Here is a 20,038-nt window from a genome sequence, read left to right as displayed (position 1 = left end):
GGACAAAAGAAAATCTGTCCAAGGAGAAACCCTTTTACGATCCCGGGATACAGGCGGTAGTCACAACCGATGCATGCCTGACAGGGTGGGAAGCTCACCTCCTCCACCACACAGCTCAGGGTCTCTGGTCTCACTCAGTGGCCAAGAATAACATCAACCTGCTAGAGCTTCTGGCAGTATTCGGAGCGCTTCAAGCGTTCGAGCCCTACCTGCTGAATCTGTCAGTGCAGATCCGGACGGACAGCACTACAGCCATGTTTTACATAAACAAGCAGGGAGGGACTCGGTCGCCAAATCTGTCCAAGCTTGCCCAGAAAATTAGGATATGGGCACTCAGACGGAAGATCTTCCTGTCATCTCAACATTTTCCAGGGGATTTCAATTCTCTGGCGGATGCTTTGAGCAGAGATTCCCCTCCCAGATGAACACGAATGGTGTCTACACAGAGAAATCGTAGAAGATATCTTCTTTCAGTGGGGTTTCCCCACTATAGACCTATTCGCCACAAGCGAAAACAGACAGTGCCCAGGATTTGCATCCAGGTTCCCCCAGCCAGACTCCCAGGGGAACGCCCTGTGGATGAACTGGTCAGGGATGTTTGCGTACCCTTTTTCACCAACACCTCATCAGGAAGGTGGTCAACAAGATGAACAGAGTGTCAATGACGCTCGTCCTAGTTGCTCCCATGTGGGCGAGACAACCGTGGTTTCCACACCTACGCAGACTAGCTGTGTGCAAACCCATCAAACTCCCGGGCTGGTGCAACCTACTGTCACAGCACCAAGGTCAAACAGTGCATCGTCAACCCAATTCAATGAACCTAGCAGCATGGCTCCTGAGGTCATAGAGTTCGGACATCTCAGATTATCTCAGAGGTGTATGGACATCCTAAAGGAATCTAGGAAGCCAAACACGAGGCATTGCTACTTTGACAAATGGAAACGATTCGATATCTGGTGCCAGAACAAGCAAGTCAACCCATACATGCTCCATCTGCTGGATGCAGGACTGGTATTTAACTCACTGAAGGTACACCTGGCTGACATGCTGTCAGCATACACCACATCCCATAACAAGGTGTCGTGGTGGAAGATACCAGTGGTTAAAACTTTCATGGAAGGAGTGAAGAGACTGCACCCTCCTATTTCAAACCCACCACCAGGATGGGACCTTAACGTGGTGCTATCTAAACTCATGGGCCCCCCATTCGAATCCATGCATAAAAGCAGTCTCAAACACCTGACTTATAAGACGGCCTTCTTAGTAGCCATAACATCTATAAGAAGGGCAGTGAAATTCAGGCTCTGTCAGTGCAGGAACCATTCTTTACAGTTCATAATGATAAACTGGTTTTACATACACACCCTAGATTCTCACCTAAGTTTATTTCTAAATTCCACGTGAACCAGTCCATCGAGCTTCAGGCTTTCTTCCAAGACCCGCAAAGCTCGGCCGAGGTGAAACTACACACCCTAGATGTGCGTAGGGCGGTCGTCTACTATGTAAACAAGACCAGACCGCTAAGGAAAACAGATCAACCGTTTGTCTCCGTAGCTACAGGCAGAGAGGGAGATTGTCTCTCTAAAGGTGCATCTCTAAGCGGATTGTTAACTGTATCCAGCTGTGTTACTCTCTTTCTGAAAAAACTCTGCCTTTCACGCCAAGAGCCCACTCTACTAGAGGCATTGGGGCCACTCTGGCTTTCATTGCAAATGTACCCCTTCACACCATTTGCAAAGCAGCTACTTGGAGCTCTATTCACACTTTTACTCGGCACTACTGCATTGACACCCATTCCAAGATAGATACTGAAGTGGGACAAGCAGTTTTAAGACATTTATGTGCTCAGGACCCTTCTCACATCCCACCTCCTTCTAACACTGCTCGCTAATCTATGCACAGCATGTGATCTAAGCAGATTCAACAAGCCTCAGAAGAGATACATTACTCACTGTAATCGTATTTCTGATGCTTGTATCTGCTTAGATTCACATGCGACCCACCCTTCCTCCCCTCTGAGAGAAGAGGTGCATGGATGCTTGTAGTCTTATCTATCTGCTTGGATTATCTGTACTTGCGCTACTCCTCATGCTACCTCATGTCAGAAAAAATACAATCTGAGGGTCCTAGAGGTGTGAGGGATCATGGGTACAGTGGACGTCACACTAGGGATAGTATTACTGGCACACCCAGTGTCAACGACCATTTTCGAGTTTCGAAAAACAAACTGTAATACTCCGCAGCTTCCACTAGATGTTGGCCTATGCACAGGATGTGAATCTAAGCAGATACAAGCATCAGAAATACGATTACGGTGAGTAATGTATCTCATATATATATATATATAATGTATATGTGTGAGAGTATTTATTTCTGGCGCTTGTGAATCTGCTTAGATTCACATGCTTTGCATATGTCGCCATCTAGTTTGTGCAGAGCATTACGTATGGTTTTATGAATTTGAAAAATGGGCCTTGAAAGAGGCATACCTGTAGCACCATCCCTACGCTACATATACAGGCACCGTGATCCTTTGTGTGTCGTTGTTCTCCGATAGTTTATCCGCCATTGAGGTTGGATGCAAAACACTGAGTTCCCGAGAGGAAGCACGTAGAAATGAACAGTGAGGCCTTCCCCACTGGGTGACAAATGCAATGAGAGAGTGGCACTGCATACCATCGCCAGATGTAGAATCAAACTATGAAAGGCACACTACACAGTAAAGGCGATGCAGTAGGTATAGCAGGGGAAGGAATAAGTTGTACTCCATACACACACACGTTATTAGAAAATACCTTTAACCCCCATTGCTGTTTCACCTACACATACTAGTTCCTGGCTACCCAATGTAGAAGACACCATCTAAATTCTGCCATAGGTGCAATACAAAATTCCCTTGGAAGAACAAGCACAGAGTGTGCAATATCTGTCTTCCAGGGGATTACGCTGACTCTCGGTGCAAAGCCTGCAGGATTTTTAGACCGAAAACTCTAAAAGCACATTTAACTAAGGTGGGCAGTCTACACTATGCAGGCCGAAAATAAATGGAGTGATATTGGCCACTTCTGTGGACGATCTTGGGGCACAGGAAGCTGGTATAGGTTCTTAGAGCGACGCCAAAAAGCATGAAACACAAATCATTTCCTCATAGCTGGCCCCCAGCTCTGTATGACCGACTTCAGGTCATGCTGTGGAGACTACACCTGGTGTCACGAAGCCTGTACACAACCCCAAGCCCGTTCAGTTTCTGCGCCGAAAACATACGTCGGCTCGACACCCGCTGTAGGAAAACGACACACAACGTCGACGCATAGGACTAAGATTCTGACGGAGCAGGGCGGGGGGAATCACAAACACAGGACCCCGTCCGCACATGTCTGTTTGGGCCAGCAGTGGATGTTGCATTAGAGAAGGCTAGGAAAGAACATGAGACTTTAAAAAGCCTAAATTAAATATCAGAAAGATCTTTCCAATAGAGGCGATCATTCGGTGACAGGGGCCCTTTCAAGCCCAGCCAAACATCTTCAGTACATACAACAGAACACCCCGATTTACCAAAGAACCTACACTCTGGGAATGAGTGGATTCTTGACAGTGCATTATCCCTGAAAAGGATGAGCACGTGTCAAAGGACAGTCTGCTAGAGGGTCGCCCTCACTGCAAAATGACTGCCCAGTTGTGGTCCCCTCCCATTCAGTCCCAGTAGGAGGTTGCATAACATTGTATTACCCACACATGAGAGAGGCTAACATTAGACAAGTGGCTACTATGTGCAGTGAAAGAGGGTTATTGTGTTGAGCTGATAACAAAACTGTGATCAACAACCCAGAACGACGACAATACCACAAGAACCTGTAGACCTCCTACAGAAAGAGATCTACACGCTCATCCTAAAGGGAGCAATAAAATAATTTTTTAAAACGGTAAGCACAGAAATATACTCTGTTTATTCTCTGGTTCCCAAGAAGGACAAAACTGAGACTGGTGCTACACCTAAGTCCCACAAACAAATACGTAAAACCACAAAAATTCAGTGACAATGCTACAGGATATCATACCTCCTTTTAAAAAAGGGAATTTGTATGACATTAGATTTGAAAGATGCTTAATTTCATGTTTGTTTCCCAAGGTCATCGAAAGTACCTCAGACTAAAAATCGTACACAAACACTACCAATTCAAAATCCTTCCTTTTGGAATTGCATTGGCACAGCATGTATTTAGCAAGCTGCTAGCAGTAGTTGCGGCAGACCTACACTGAAAAGCAATCCCAGTGTACCCATACATAGACTATTGGTTAGTAACAGGGGAAAATGCACAGGAGTGTCGGGCACACAGTCAACATACTGTGAACCGGCTTCACAGCCTAGGCTTCTCAATCAACGAAAAGAGGTTCAGCCTCATTCCAAGCAGGGAAGAAGTGTTCCTAGGAGCAATCCTAAACACTGAAACAGCAACATCGTACCTTACAATTCCTAAAAGTATATAGTGTTATTTTACTTACCTGTGAATTGGATCCTCTTCTTCCCAAAAGTAATACTGTTGGCTTAACCTAACCATTTCTTTCAGAAAATAAGTGTATACGTTCACCAACTAGGTTTTTGTTTCCCCTTACTTGCTTCAATAGCCTGGCTAGAATAAGTCTGCCCTGGGTTTTACCCACATTAAACAGCTGTGTGCCATTCTGAATAAGTGTATTTTTGGTTTTACGGACCTTCCTCTGCTTTGTGCAATCCTAAAATAGTATAAAGAGTTCTTACTTACCTTAATCTGTTTTCCCCTGATCTGAAAAGCAACTTTAATCATTTAATACATTAGGTCTTACTCCCAGGGTGTAACTGAAGGTTATCATAAATGTAGTTATAGGTTCATACTGTGCCATGAATTTGTGTTCCACTATTCAGAAAGCTATCTTGGTAACAGGGTTGGTTCACCAAGTGCTTTCTTAACTAACTGTCACTGCATGACTGACAGGGTCTACTGCCCTTGAATTACTATCTGTATTTAAAAAGTATATGTAACCTGGTTTTACTCCCCAAGAATAGCTGATTGGATTCTGGATGTGTTATAGGTTTGACTCCCCTTGCGCTGATGATTGCTATTCTTAATAAGTTTATACTCTGGGTTGGATCCCTTAAGTATTGAGTTTTTTTCAATATAATTGTGTTTATAAATAATGTGCTAGTATTTATTTACCCAAGATTAATCTTGGCCTACTTGTATTTAAATAAACCATTTATTTTTACAATGCATAGTGTCAGTGTTTCTTTGGACCATATGTATGCTACAATTTCTTTGTACCAAGCTATAGCCCTCTCTCCCTCCTAAGGTAAGCCTGGATGCTTTGTCAATTCTTCCTCATTCTCAGGTGGTACATCCTTATACTAAGAGTGGAGCTTATGTACTGCCTCAGATGTATGGTTTTATGAAGTGTAAGGAACTCATGGTGACAACAGTAAAGACAGACGCAACTGATCACAGTTCAAGGGTGCTTATTAAACTGTATAATGGGTGAGAAAAATGCCTAATCTAAACCTAAATCCAAGATGGCATCAAGCTTCAACCATCAAATAATAAGGCAGTCCTAGTGGCGCCTTGTCAAATAAAAAGGGCCTAGACTAAAAGAAACCTATTGCCAATCATTACCACTAAGTTACAAAATAGTGTGGGGTAATGTTCACAAGAAAACAAATGTTCACCAAATGATAACTCGGATGGTATGGCTGGGGTCTCCCTTGCCCACGTTTTGAGCATAGGACAAGGGGGTACCTCTGAGCACAGCACCCTCCTGGGTCTCGCCAGCACAAGGTTACAGGGCCTTCTGGTGCCAATTCTCTCTTCTGCAAAGTCTCTTGCCTCAGAAGGCCTGCTGGATTATAAACAATAAACAAAGGTTCCTTTGGTAACAATAAACAAACAAGTTCCTTTAGTAATCTTTCACATTGACCGATTGCTCCCCTCCCCTTGGATCCCCCTTAGCCAGGTTCTGATCCTTCTTGCAATGTTAGCCACCCTCAATCTGGTTCACTACCGCCTTTTACTCAAAAACGTATCATTCAAACGTCTCAGTGTCCTTTTAAACACCTATTCATTGTGGGAATCCCTCAGCAGGGTTCACACCCTTCGCCACAATGTTCACGGGTATATCACTGTTTACCTGCAATTTGCAGGCATCCCTCCGCCTGGTTCACATTTGCCAATTTCACAGTTCACTCAGTTTTATCCAATGTGTCAAAGACTTTTGAGTGTATGCGGGGTTTTGCTCGACCCTCGTAGGACCACTTTGACACTCTGCACCAGCCTTTCCTAAGGACTCTTGATTCTCGTAGTTTCAACAACAAAAGGGCTCCAGTCAGAGTCCGTCGAATGAGCGCCCCAGCGGCGCCGGACCACTCTGCCTCTGGACCTTTTTCTAGGGTTTCTTTAAAGTTCAACTTCTTACAATGGCCCCTTTCTAGGCCCCTTTGATTCCTACAAGCTACTGATACTTTAGACCCGGTAATTTCTTATTACCGGACCACTCCGCCATCATTTACTTCTCTCTTTTCATCAAATACAATGTCTTAGTTGGAACACACCAAGCATTTCAATTATGACAATGTTTCTACCCCTACCCAAGCCGGCCTTCAGGACCTGATTCACTCACTGGTTGCGTAGGATATCTCTAGTCTTTTCTCTTTGAAGTCTAGGCTGCAGGTACAGCTGCGCTTGGTTCTTTCGAACTCCTTCATTCACCAGAAAGAGGCGCCTGTCAGTCTTGCGCATGGCAAAGGAGTTTCCTTTCTCTCTGAGGCTTCGACCTTCCCAGTTTAGCAGATAGGGTCACAGCTTCCCTTGCGCAGTTTGGGCTGTCCGGTTCTGCTTCGTTGATCAATTCTGCTCCCAGGGGAATGCTCTCACGTCACCATGCTGGTCTTGCTTTAAATGCCAAAAATAAATGTCCTTAAACGTCAAGTCCCAGAGTGCACCCTGCTTTTCATTGTGACTTGCTGTGAGGTCAGGGTGTTACACACCTGCCCCTCAAAGGCCTGAGTCTTTGAGTCTGACTCAGGGGAGGAGTTCTGGGTAGGACACTGTCAGGCAGTCTCAACTCCCACTGGGTTGGCCTTCTGGGTGTATAGGCTCCCCACCACTCTGCAGTCTCTCTGGTGCTCACAGGTTCAGGGGTTTGGCCTTCCTTCCCCACCACCAGTTTGTTCAAATGGATTCCTCCAGATCACCAATTCTACCCATCTCCTCTGGAGTTCCGCAAGGATCCTTCCCCTCCCCTCTGATCTTCGTTCTTTACACTGCTTGAAACCCTCATTGCTCCATATAGCATCCACATCCACCAATATGCAGATGACATGCTGCTCTAACTCAAGATATCCTCATCGGATATATACACAAGCTCAAGGCCCGCCTCTCCTTGATCCATTTGTGGATGTCCAGTGCTTACCTGAAGCGCAAACCCTTCAAGACTGAATTCCTACTGCTTACCAACACCACCTAACACCTGGCCATCCAGACCTGGCTCTCTGCTACGCACCTCAAAGGCTTCCTACCCCAGCTGGGCACCTGTGCAAAGTTCCTTGAGTTCGACATCGACAGATGCCTCTCCTTCGAACAACACATAGCAAGGAAGACACAAACGGCTTGGTACCAACTTTCTCCCCTGTGAAAAATCAAGCCATTCCTCTCAGAAAACAACTTCAGCTCTGCTGTCAAGCCTTAGTCCTCTCCCACCTGGATGGTGACAATGCCCTTTTGGAAGGCCTTCCGACAACTACCCTAGCTCCCTCAAAGGACTCTGCAAATTCAATCACATCATCCCGACCCTCATTGAACTGCGCTGGCTCCCACTGCAAGCCTTTATCATATTCAACAACTGCTGCATGTTATACAATGCTTTCACATGGAAGTCCACTAGCTATCTCACTGCGAAACACAGCATCTCCAGAGGCCTAGAATTCACCAGAAGTCAAAACATGTGCAGACTTGAACACTGCTGGTGCAGCAAAGAAAAAAACAAAACGGGCCTTCTCTATATATGCCCCAAGACTCTGGAACTGCCTCCCCATCAACATCTGACTTGCCCCCTTGCTTCTACAGTTCCGGAAGAAGCCCAAGACCCTCCTGTGCAAGGAATGGCTCCTCACTTAGGTCCATACATAGTCCACTCCTCCCCTAGCCTGAGACTGGGTAATCCGATCCCGGCTGTTTCCTCCCCTGGTCACTTGTAGATCCATTGCTAACTATTGCCCTCCCTACCCTGATTGTAAAGTACTCTATTGCCTCCCTGAAGCGTTGTCTGCGCTCAATAAATACTGTAATAATAACAATAATAATAAAAAGCATACGCGTAGGGTGTATCACTTCTACATGCTTGCAGTTTTGGCAGATAAAGCACAGCAAAAGAAAATGATTTGTCCAAGGTCACACGCTTTAGTTAAATGATGATGGGATTTTAACCCACGTCCAGTTTGCAATTTTGGCCCATCACATATCTAGATGAAGAGCTACCCATTCAACTTGCAAAAACGGTGCTAAACTGCCTGTCACTTGACAGAAAAACGGCATATCTCCATTCTCCATTTCACACTTGCTGCAGCCTGAACCTCAAGCGTCAACAAGAGCTGGTAAAAGAAATTACATTCAAGCCCTTGTGGGACACTAAACACTTTTGAGCAAAACCTTTGTTCTGAGTAAGGAGTGCAGGGAAAATGGTTAATGTGGCCGGGGATGAGCACGGAACACTGTATTACCTTTTACACACATTTCTGGTTAATTTACACATGTGCACGCACTATTGTACACACCATACCTCAGTAGGGGTGTGAGCCGAATATGGAATGTGACATGTGCCAGTGACACGTGCCACTACATGCAGATGCTACCCTCAATTTACAGCTAGCTTCAGTGCAGCGGCTATACTCAAAGACAACTAGAAATAAAACAGTGGCATATTCAGAGTGGAGCTGAATTCAATGTAGCCAAGTTCAACATAATGGCTATACTAAACAAATCAGTTAATTTTTGTATACAGTGGCTATTGTAAGGGTGCAGAAGTAGATTCTGGGCACAAAGGTGGCATGCTTGTTAGTATAGACTTATATTGGGGTGGCAATAAACAAGAACCCTACATGTCCCTATGTCTAAGGGGGGTTTCCCTGCCTCAACCAAAACTAAGGATAATGTCAGAATGTCTGTCAAAAGTATAACGTCCACTATCCTGTGTCCTCAACATATTTCCGTCCCTTGCACTTGAACAGAAAAACCTATAACTAAGCTACACCATGCTTAGAACAGGATGACTCCCTTCTTCGGGATGTTTTAGGCAGTTCAAAGTTCCAAAACAATATTGGGAAGGCGTCTCCCTTCCTCAAGCGTTCCTCAGCTTCTCTTTCACTACTACAAGTGACACGTGCCACACGAGTGGAGGACACAGTGGGCGGGTGTTATATGCTTTCTGGAGCCAAGGTTCAGGAAGAGCCTAGCTGCTGTGTTTTGGACTCATTGTAGCTTTCGGATGTTCATGAGCGGGGCGCCCACGTAACAGGAATTGGCATAGTCAAGGCAGAATTGGACGATGGCCATGATTGCGGTGACGCTGTGAGGGTGCAAGAGGTAAGAGAAGATACGTCCGGGAATGCGTAGGTGTAGATAGCAAGATTTGGGCACAGAGTTAATGGGGTGCAAGTTCTGTTATGGGCGATGAGTGTGTAGCCTGGGGGGAATGCTTTGTGTGCAATGGTTCAGAAGTCATCAGAGATCCAGGTTTCTGTGATGAAAGGGATGTCTGGACTTTCCGAGGAAATGATGTTGTATAGGTGGTTGCTTTTTGGTGGCAGATCTGGTGTTAATGAGGATGTATGAGAGTAAGGAGCAGGGCCGGGGGGTGTTTGCCCCTGGAATGGCGGGCTACAGGAGGGTCTGTGGGGTGATGGTGGAGGGCAGGGCAGGGAGCCCCTGGTGGGGCCCCCATTGGGCGGTGCAGTGTGAAGGGTAGAGAGTGCAGGGAGTAGGAGAGAGGGTGGAAGTAGAAGGGGCAAAGTAGTTTGGGGAGGGTGAGCTGTCTCTGATATCAAGGTGTGATGGGGAGGCTCTGAGTATTCTTTGAAGGTGAGAAAGGAGGGCTTGTGATGTAAGTTTCCAAGGGAGGAGGATTGGAGTGGGGGAGGGATCTAAAGGGAGAGTGTGAGAGGAGATTGCAGGTGCGGAGTCAGGAGAGTAGTGGACAGGAGAAGGTGCATGGTGGCGAATGGGGTCGCTGAAGGGGGTTGTTGATGAAAGGGGGTTTGGAAGAAAGGAAGGGTGTAAGGTCTTACATGAAGCTGGGTTGCTGATTTCCAGGGGATTTTCAAGAGGGATGAAGGGGGGTTAGTGCTGAGGGAGTTGAAGGAATTGTTGAAGATGGATTTCATTGGGTTGGAAGAGGTGGCGGAAGTCGTAAAGGTGTAGGTGAGGGGTGCATGAAGGGAACTGGGGGAGAGATGGGGAGAGGTGTGCCGAGATGCGAGGGTTCAGGTGTTTAAAATTCTGTGTTTAAGGGGGTTCTTTTGGTAACTGTGGCATGGGTGTAAAGGTCGACGGGGCTGCCCAGGACAGGGTGTTGGTAAGGGAAGCATGAGCGGCGCTAAGGGATGCAAAGACTGAGGAGTGAAGGGGTCGGAGGAAGGGTGGTCTCAAGGGTGTTAGAGGACAGTGTGGGAAGGTTAGGGCAAACGTTTGTGAGGGGGCAGAGGGAAGTGTCTGAGGGAGGCAGTTCTCCCCCAAGGGCTGGCTGTGTGGAGGATGCAGGGGGGAGTCGTCCGCAGAGCAGTTGGCCATATTTTTGGTGTGCCAAAGTGCCTCTCTGATCGGTGAGTTTGTTTTCATGGTGAATAGCTTGTTGCGTCTGCTCTGGTGGCTAGAAAGGCTAATGGGGCTGGGGAGGGGCCTGCCCCACTATCGGTGTACTCCAAGGAGGCTAGATTCGGGAAGGAGGCAAAGCTTGAGGTGCTGCTGTAATCAAGTTTATGGCTACAGGGAGATTCAATGCAATGGCTATTCTCAGAATGCAACTAGATTTAACACAGTGCAAGCCAAAATGCTGCTAGCGTGGGAGCACTGGAGAAGTTAAAGTACAGTTAGAGTTAAACAGTGACTGCACTCAGAATGCAGATAGGTCCAATGCTGCTCAGTGGCAATTAGGTTCAACACAGTGCAGCGGTTCAAACATTGCTAGAAATAAAGCAGATGCTACCCTCAAATTACAGCTAGCTTCAGTGCACGGGCTATACTCAAAAGACAACTAGAAATACCACAGCGTGCAGACTCGGAACACAAAGGTGGCATGCTTGTTGGTATGGACTTATATTGGACTGAAAATAAGCAAGAGCCCTGCCTCAACCAAAACTAAGGATTATGTCAGAATGTCCGTCAAAAGTATAAATTCCTCTGTTATTTGTCCTAAACCTATTTCCGTCCCTAACACTTCCACAGAAACCCTACAACTAAACTACACCCTGCTTAGAACATGATGACTCCCTTCTTTGGGATGCTTTAGGCAGTTCAAAGTTCCAAAACAATATTGGGAAGGCGTCTCCCTTCCCCAAGCATTCCTCAGCTCCTCTTTATCAATAGTCTCTTTATCACTGTTCTGTCTTCTGCCAATGAATATGACTCCCTTCCTGTTGTCTTCTTGTGATTTGTGCCAAAGGGGTCTTTCTTTCCACCCTTGCGCTTTCCGTGACTTTTGCTTAAGAGTCTCTCCTTGGACTTCTCGCAACTTGTGCCAAAGGTTCTCTTCCCTTGGACTGCTCATCTCGTTCGTTGGGTCCCAGACTCCTTTTTCAAGTCTGTAATGTATCTTAACTAGGCCCAGTTATCTAACCTGCCCAGCCTCTCTGGGGTGCTCTTTCCCCCCCTCCCTTCTCACCTTGGCTCTGTTGTTGATTGGTCCTTGACCCCGCTTTCAGCTTTGCCGTCTCTTTTAACTGGGCCCTCCTCACTATCCTGCAAGGCCTCTCTTTCTTTGGGGCGCTCTTACAACCCCTCTGTTCTCAACTTGTGTCTCTCTTCGGTGCCAATGGGACGAGGATTATGGCTCTGCACTTCCTCCCAACCACAGCCTCTGGGGTATCCCTGTGCCTTCACGGACCCCCTCAGCATACCTTTGTACTTGGTCTCGGAGGGTTTTGTTCCTCAGCAATACATGGGGACTATCGGGAGGCGGCCTCACCTGGGGAGAAGTGACGACATTGAGAGATTCGTCACACTATACGCGGAGATACAGCTAAATTCAGTGGCTATACTAAAAAATACAGCTGATATTTATACAGTGGCTATATGACATTTATACAGTGTCTGCCGTGGTAGCACGTAGTCTGCAGACATCTACTTGCTGCGACTGGTCGAGTCTGGGTTGTATTGTGATGTGCTCAAAAACTTCCCTCTCTCCTCCGCCCCCTCCCTTCTGGGGAAGTCGAATCTGGGTGTTGTGCATTCCAGTAACTGCCATTGTTGCTGGTTCTTTCTAGGCTCCAACCTAGATTCCCCTCACACCCCCCAAAAGGCATGCCATTCATTGTTGTGAGTTAATTGTTCCCCTCCTGTGTCTTCCTTTGCTGTGACCCCGGGTCCCCCCTCCCTTTTCCTCCTCCTCCTCCCTCTGCACATTTTTAGTTGTGTGCCACAGGACACTGTGTTTCTCTCTCTCTCTCTCTTCTCTCACCCCCTTCCTCTCCACCTACCTCCTTCGCACCCCCTATGATGCACTGTCTCTCCCATCGTCTGTAACTGCTTCATCTATCTCTTACCCTATCCATCTCACTAAGTCCGGATGGAAGAAGTTCAAGAGGGACATCTGGTCTCTAACCCAGGCCTCCCTATCACTGATATCTACACCATTGCTTCCTCCAGACAGACGCTCAGTGATATTATCTTTGTCGTCCCCTCTCCAGACTATGGACCCTTCATATGGTCTCTGTTCTCTCTCCTTTTTTCCTCCTCTCACAATAACAATGGCACTAGGTGGGAAGTCCTCTTGGCCCCCTTCCACTCTTCCAAGACCATCATTAATGTCGATCTGAACAGCACCATCTTGGTTCAGGGCCCTCAGCCCAATCTCCTCCTTTATGATAGGCGTTTCCCGCATCTTTTCAACTCCCTCCCTTCTCCTGCTACTCCTTCTGCCACCTCTTTGGCACCCTCATCTTCCTCCTCTGCCCACCATCGGCCCTTCTACCAACTCTGCAGGGTGTACCTCAAGCCTGCCCTCCATGGGAGGCCTTCAAATGTGGCAACCTGCTCCACGTCGCCACTCTCAACTCTCGTTCTTCTGTCACACTCACTCGACCTAGATGTCCTTGCTCTCACCGAGCCATGGTTTACAGCCAGTTCTGTCATAAGATTTGACACTCCTCCCTGTGGGCTACAAGATCCTCTCCGAACACAGAAGCAACCGACCTGGAGGTGGAGTAGCCCTGATCTTTCTGGAGTGGGTCCGGGCCCCGTCATCCGAATGCAGGCCTACTCCTCCTTTGAGTGTCTGTTCTGCAGAGACTCTCTCCTGGCCTCTAGAACTGTGGCCACCATCTACAGGGCACATGGCCAGGTTGCCCTCTTGCTATCTGAATGGGCAGACCTCTCGTCTTCGCTCCTTGCCTATACTTCTCAACTTCTCCTCCTTGGAGATCTCAACATCTACCTGGATGCTTCTAATCCCGCCTCTGGGATTTTCTGCTACTCTCGCTCTCTCCATTCTGCCCTCTAGCCCGACACACTATGCCGGACATACTTAGGATGTTCTCATCACCTCAGACATCCCCCTCTCTAACCCTCTCACCACTCCTATCTCTTAGGCTAACCGCTTTCTACTCTCATCTCACCTGAAACTCCATCCCTCAGGCAAAGCCCCCCCCCATACCCCAGCACTGCCACTTATCTTCTCGGTCATTCGGCCCATGAAGCTTGTGCAAGTAGATGCCTTTGCCTCTACTTTCTCTGCTCCTCCTCCTAGTCCTGCGGCTGACTCACACCCTGGCACAGCCCTTTCTAATCTGCATCTTTATATTGCCAAAACACTGGACATGATTGCCCCGGTCATCGGAATCCAGCTGAAGCCTACCTCCAAGAGCAACTCGCTGTCTTGAAACGCAAGTGCAGGGTGGCTGAGAGGAAGTGGAGGGCTTCAGGCGCGTCCTCTGACAAACTGGCCAACCGCCTGCTCCAATGGCAATACAGACGGTCTGTCCTGTCCAAGAAGAGAGCACACATTCACCCCGCGTTTCTGCAGCCTCTTTAAAACACGGGCAAACTCTTTAAAATCTGCAAGGAACTGGCAAATTCTGTTGCAGTCTTTACCTCTCCTGTTCCCTCCCGGCCCCTCTGTACAGCTCTGGCCTCTAACTTCTCTGCTAAAACTCAGGACAATCCTGTCCTCTATCTCCTCTTCCTCTCTCGGCTCCCCTTTGGCCATCTCTCCCCCTCCTCCTCCTTTCTCCTCTTTCTCTCTGACAACACCTGACGAAGTTTCTAGACAAGTCTGATCTATGAAAGTGTCGTCCAAACAGGTGCTCCGCTGCTCCTCCAGAACTACCAAGGACCATATTTACACCCTCGCTCCAGCCTTGGCTGATTTCTTTAATCACTCTTTCACCACTGGAACTCTCCCCTCTCCCTTTAAGTACTCCCTTGTGCACCCCTTACTCAAGAAGCTGTCTGGCGATCCTACCTACCCAGCAAACTCTCGCCCAATCGCCATCACCCCTTTCCTGGGAAAACTCTTGGAAAAGCTGGCCATTTCCCAGCTTACTCGCCACACTGAATCTGTTGGTTGTCTCCATTACCATCAGTCTGGCTTCAGAGCTGCCAGAGGCACGGAAACTGCTCTCTTGAACACCCGTGAAGATCTGCTCTCGAACCTTGATTCTAGCATTCCTTCTATCCTCATCCTCCCTAATCTTCCCTCTGCTTTCGACACGGTCAACTACGCCATCCTGATCAATCGACTCCGTGAGAAACTGAGCATCACGGATCATGCCCTGGAGTGGCTGATCTCCTTCCTCTTGGACCGCCCCTCTCAGGTCCAACTTGGTCCCTTTCTCTCCGCCACCTCTTTCTACCTGTGGCGTTCCCCAGCGCTCTATCATCTCACCCTGGTTTTTCAACCTCTACTTGGCCCACCTGCTCTCTACCTTCTCTAACTTTCAATGTTATGCAGATGACACTCCGCTTTCCTTCAGGATCCCCTCAGCCTCTTCTCCTCTCTCGCTCATTCCTGACCGTCTATCCACGATTCAGGATTGGTGTACCTCCAAAGATATCTGCCTTAATGCCAGTAAAAACAGAGATCCTTCTCATTGATACCCCTGCCCCTCCTTTCCCTCTCTCACTCTGGCTGCCCGCCTTGGGCCCTCTTCCTTCACCTTCCTGCGAGGCAAAAAACCTTGGTTTCATCTTTGACTCTTTCTCTCCTCACATCTCGGACGTCGCCAAGAAGTCCCACTACCAGCTGCACCTCCTCAAAGGGACTCTGCCCTTTCTCACTTTCCCCCAGAAGCTTTCTGTCTCCAGAGCCCTGGTTCTCTCTAGGCTGGACTACTGCAACAGCCACTTTCTTAATCTGCCTTCCTCTACTCTACACCCTCTGCTACTAATCCAGAACAGGACTGCAAGATGTATCCTTTGCCTCAAGCTCAGGGACTGTATCTCTCCAGCACTGAAATCTCTCCACTGGCTCTTGGTGGCTGCACGGATCAAGTTCAAGACCCTTTGCATTGTCCACAAGGCTTTCTGGGGCTGGGGCTCGCACTACATCAAATGCTCTCTTCCAAAATACCTTCCTTCTCGAGACCTTTGCTCAGCTGCCTCCAACTCTGTAAGGGTTAAACGCTTCTCCAGGCAGAGAGTGGGGGGTAGATCTCTCTCTGCAGGTGCCTCCCTCTGGAATGGCCTCACTGCCCCTCTCAAACCTGAGCCGTACCACCTGAAGTTCCAGAAGCAGCTCAAAACGTTATCTTCTCCACTGCTTTCTCTCTCATCATCCCCTGCTGACCTCCCTGACCAACTTGTCTGCTGTACCGACTGGTTGCTTGGCTGCCCTTAGAGTCTCACTGGGTACCAGCACAGTATTGTCCTGATAGTGATGAACTTGCATGTGAAATCAAGAGAATTGGAAGGTCCTCTCCTTTTCTGATGTAACTTTAAGAAACAAAAAGTCGATCTTGGAAGCCCTTCACTGTACTTAAGATGAGACTGCAGGATGTGGTTTCTAATCAAATTTAGAGGAAAAGTAAAAATATGTCCTGTTAGAAACTACAGTCATGTTTGTGTACCAGATTATGATTGTCAGACCATCACTCGAGCTCCGTGTGTAGCCTCTCGCACACCACCTGTGCTGAAATAACACACATGATCTTCTTTTCTCTCCCACGTATCCCCCTTTATCCAAAGTTGCCACTGGGATCAACTGGACATTCAGAAGTCGAGGTGTATAGGACACAGCCTAGCCCCAGTCAGACCAGAATGTGCTGTCCAGTGCTGTGTTCAGCAGTGTGTTACTTCTGCCCAACATTGCCACAAACAAAGGGAATGTCTGAGGTACAGCTGAAGCTCATTGTAGATGTGTAAAGAAAATCCTATTCATATACGAGAGTGCAGGTGTCTTTCTCCTTTTGCTAGAGACTTCGGCAATTTTAGTTAGATTGGCAGCTCTGTAGACAGAGAAATGTAGGGGGCACTGCATGACACGATATGGAATACATTGACAGATAAAAGGGACTAGCCAGAAATGATGTCTGATGGTAAACTCCATTGGGGCAGTTAGTACTGCAGTATGTAAGGAACTCATGGTGGCAACAGTAAAGACGGACACAAGTTATCACAGTTCAAGGGTGTTTATTAAACTGTATAATGGATGAGAAAAATGCCTAATCTAAACGTAAATCTAAGATGGAAGCAAGCTTCAACCATCAAATAATAAGGCAGTCCCAGTGGAGTCTTGTCAAATAAAAAGGGCCTATACTAAAAAACACTATTGCCAATCCTTACCTCTAAGTTACAAAATGGTGTAGGATGATGTTCACAAGAAAAGAAAGAAGTGTTCACCAAATGATAAGTCAGGATGCTATGCTAGCATCTCCGTTCCCCACGTTTTTAGCACAAGACAAGGCGGGACCTCTGAGCACAGCACAAGGTTACAGTTCCTTTCAATGATGCCAGGACCTTCTCGGGCCAATTGTCTTTTCTTAGAAGGCCTGCTGGACCATACTCAATAAACAAACAAGTTCCTTTAGTAATCTTTCACGTTCTAAATAGCGCTCATACACAGGCCAGTGTTTCAAAACGCTCAAGGAGGGTGGGAACATGGGGGGAAAAAACAGTCGCTCAGGGCCCTTGAAAATCCGAGGCGATAATAGTCTGCACAGACAGAGTACGTGCGTGAAAAGAACATTTAACAGTATGGGATACAACAAATAGGCCTGATGGCGATTCTGCAGTTTAACAGTGCAATTAGGGGTGAAGACAAGGGAAAACAGACAGACGATCTTCAAGCGGGTGCGTACGAATCGAGCAAGTGTTACGCTCACCTGGTACCCACGGGGACGCCACCCAGCCCTGGTTGAATGATTTGCACTCTCGAACCCTCTCCCGGTCCCTTGGTAAGGCCTCTGGTTAAAGATGGGTCTGCAATATAGGAGAGCTGGATTCAATACCAGATTGTCCCACCTCCCTTGGCCTCAACTCCTTCCTCCCCCCTTGGGCCTTCTCCTCACCTTAATATCGTAAAAGATGGATTCTCCGTCCTGCTCCTTGTGGCAGGAGCGCGTAGATGTGGTGGGTGAGCAGCGACCAAGTTACTTCACTGGTGCAAGGTCCCCTGTGGGAATCCAGGCCTGCTGCGACTCCGTAGGTTTGCTGCTTTACAGTCTTTATATGGAGTTCTTATGTTCCTCTTAGTTCGAATAATAATGTCTTGCTTCTTTCCTTTTAGGTATGGAAAGGTATTTTGGTGTTGTCATGCAGTTTGAAGATGAGCTTGGGCCGGTAGGCGAAAGCGCGGTGTGCCCTATGCTGTCCGGTGAGTAATGCGCGATGCGCGGTGCTGTTTCGCCTTTTATATTGCTAACCTGTCTTTTCTCTCCTTGCAGGTTGCGATGTTCCTCGCCGAGCACCGTAATGTTCCAGCAATGATACTGACCAGGAGATGACTACTCCGGTGGCTTTCTTCATTCAGGAGGAAACGTGAGTAAATGCTTACTAATGCTGTCTTTCTCCTCTTTCCAGGTTATGGTATTCCAGGATGCATGCAGTGCCGGATGATGGAGTTCGTACCTTCAGGTGAATGGAACTGAAGTCCGCAATGGATTGAAGACTGGATACTATTCCAGGTAAGTTTCGTAGTGTTCTTTCTCTCTCTGCAGGTCCTTGGTTTCAGGTAAGCTGGCATCAAAGAACTGGACACGGTGAGCGTTACGCTGCCCACAGCAGAATAACGCAAAGCATGTTCTGCTGTTTGGGTGCGGTTTAAATAGTCTCAGGTAAAGTAGTCCAGGTAAAGTAGTCCCAGGCCTGCCACACCCAAAAGACTAGACCGCATAGCTCAGTTCCTTGTAACTGAGCTGTGTGTGCCTCCATGTTGGCTGAACCCCCCCCCCCCAAGTTAAATAGTCCCAAGTAAATGCACCCATTCTAATGTTGTTCTTCATGATGGTTATGAGCCTGGCCCCAAAGGCGCCAGGACTGACTCCAAGAGAGTCTTCGATGAGGTTTTAAGGCCTTTGACCTGGCCCTAACTGCAGGGCTGACTTGCCAGTGAGGGCCAGGGGCAAGGGTCATGACAGCAAGTGCACAGGGAGGGGGAGGATCAAGTACACCTGTTTTTTTGAGACTGGGGTAAGTGCAGAGAGAGACCCTCTCTTGGGTTAATTTCTCAGTACATTGAGTGTGGGTTGGGTTTACGGCCCTGATGCAAGTGCGAGAGGGAGGACTGGCGGGGCTGCCGGGGACCAATGAGAGTCTGAGGTAAACCAGGTGGACAGTCAGTATGCTTTAAGGAATAGGTGGGAGAGAGGGTAAGAACAGAGAACTAGGTTAGCAGGGTAGAGGGAGAGAAAAGGAAGAGAAGAGCAATGGTCTTGAGGAGTTTCCGGAATTTCAGTAGATCTGTCTCAAGACGTAGGGTGGCAGGTAGGCTATTCCAGAGGGAGTCACCTGCTGAGAATAGAGATCTCCCTCCAATTCTCTGCTTGGAGAACCGGCTCACTCGCAAAAGGTTGGAGGTAGATGAGCGGAAGGCTCGTGAGGGACAGTGTTTAGTTAGCCAGCGTTGCAGGTAGGTGGGTCCCAGGCCCCATAAAGCCTTGTGAACAATGCAAAGGGTCTTGAATTAGATCCTTGCAGCCACAGGGAGCCAGTGGAGGGATTTCAGCGCCAAGAATAAGTGTTGCAGTTCTGTGCTGGATGAGTTGCAGATTGCGCAGGGCAGAAGGGAGTTTGAGGAAGAGGCTGTTGCAATAGTCCAGCCTGGAGAGAACCAGGGCTCTGGAGACAGTGAGCTTCTGGGGGAAAGTGAGAAAGGGTAGAGTGCCTCTGAGGAGGTATAGCTGATACGTAGGCTTTTTAGATATGTCTGAAATGTGAGGGGAGAAGGAGAGAGTGGAATCAAAGATGACCCCAAGGTTTCTTGCTTCGCAGGTGGGTGCGGGTGCAGGGCCAAGGGAGGCCGGCCAGAGTGAAAGTGGGAAAGTGGGAGCAGGGGTCCCAATGCGAACAATCTCAGTCTTAGTGGCGTTGAAGCAGACGTCGTTTGCAGCACAGCATGACTAAATACCAGACAGACAGTGGGATAGGAGCGAGGAGGAGGAGACGGCTGAGGGTAGCCTGAAAGATAGTTTTTGTTTTTGTTTGTTTGTTGCGTGTCATCTGCGTAGCACTGGAAGTTGGAAGTGAATGTGACAATCACCCGTGCCAAGGCAGCTATATAGACGTTGAAGAACCAGGGGGATAGGTTAGATCCCTGGGTAACGCCACAGGTTGAGAGATTGATAGTCGAGTGAAAGGCTCCAAGTTCCACC

At 47.9% G+C, this 20,038-nt stretch overlaps 2 protein-coding genes across 3 annotated transcripts in view; one reads left to right on the top strand and one right to left on the bottom strand.

The window, feature by feature from the left end:
• The window catches only part of LOC138526886 (uncharacterized protein ZSWIM9-like), a 1,119,771-nt gene extending 1,112,834 nt beyond the window's left edge, over positions 1–6,937 (bottom strand). The window contains exon 1 of the mRNA XM_069637699.1: positions 6,646–6,937. The gene's annotated coding sequence lies outside the window, so the exon portion shown is untranslated. The remainder of the gene's footprint in view (positions 1–6,645) is intronic.
• The window catches only part of LOC138526876 (uncharacterized), a 1,504,711-nt gene that overhangs the window by 668,391 nt on the left and 816,282 nt on the right, over positions 1–20,038 (top strand). The window lies entirely within an intron of this gene.

Source organism: Ambystoma mexicanum, chromosome 1q, assembly GCF_040938575.1.
Source record: "Ambystoma mexicanum isolate Mex_15411 chromosome 1q, UKY_AmexF1_1, whole genome shotgun sequence".
In the NCBI taxonomy this organism is placed as follows: Eukaryota; Metazoa; Chordata; class Amphibia; order Caudata; family Ambystomatidae; genus Ambystoma; species Ambystoma mexicanum.
Note: the sequence above shows the minus strand (reverse complement) of the source record. Positions and strands in the feature narration are given on the sequence as shown.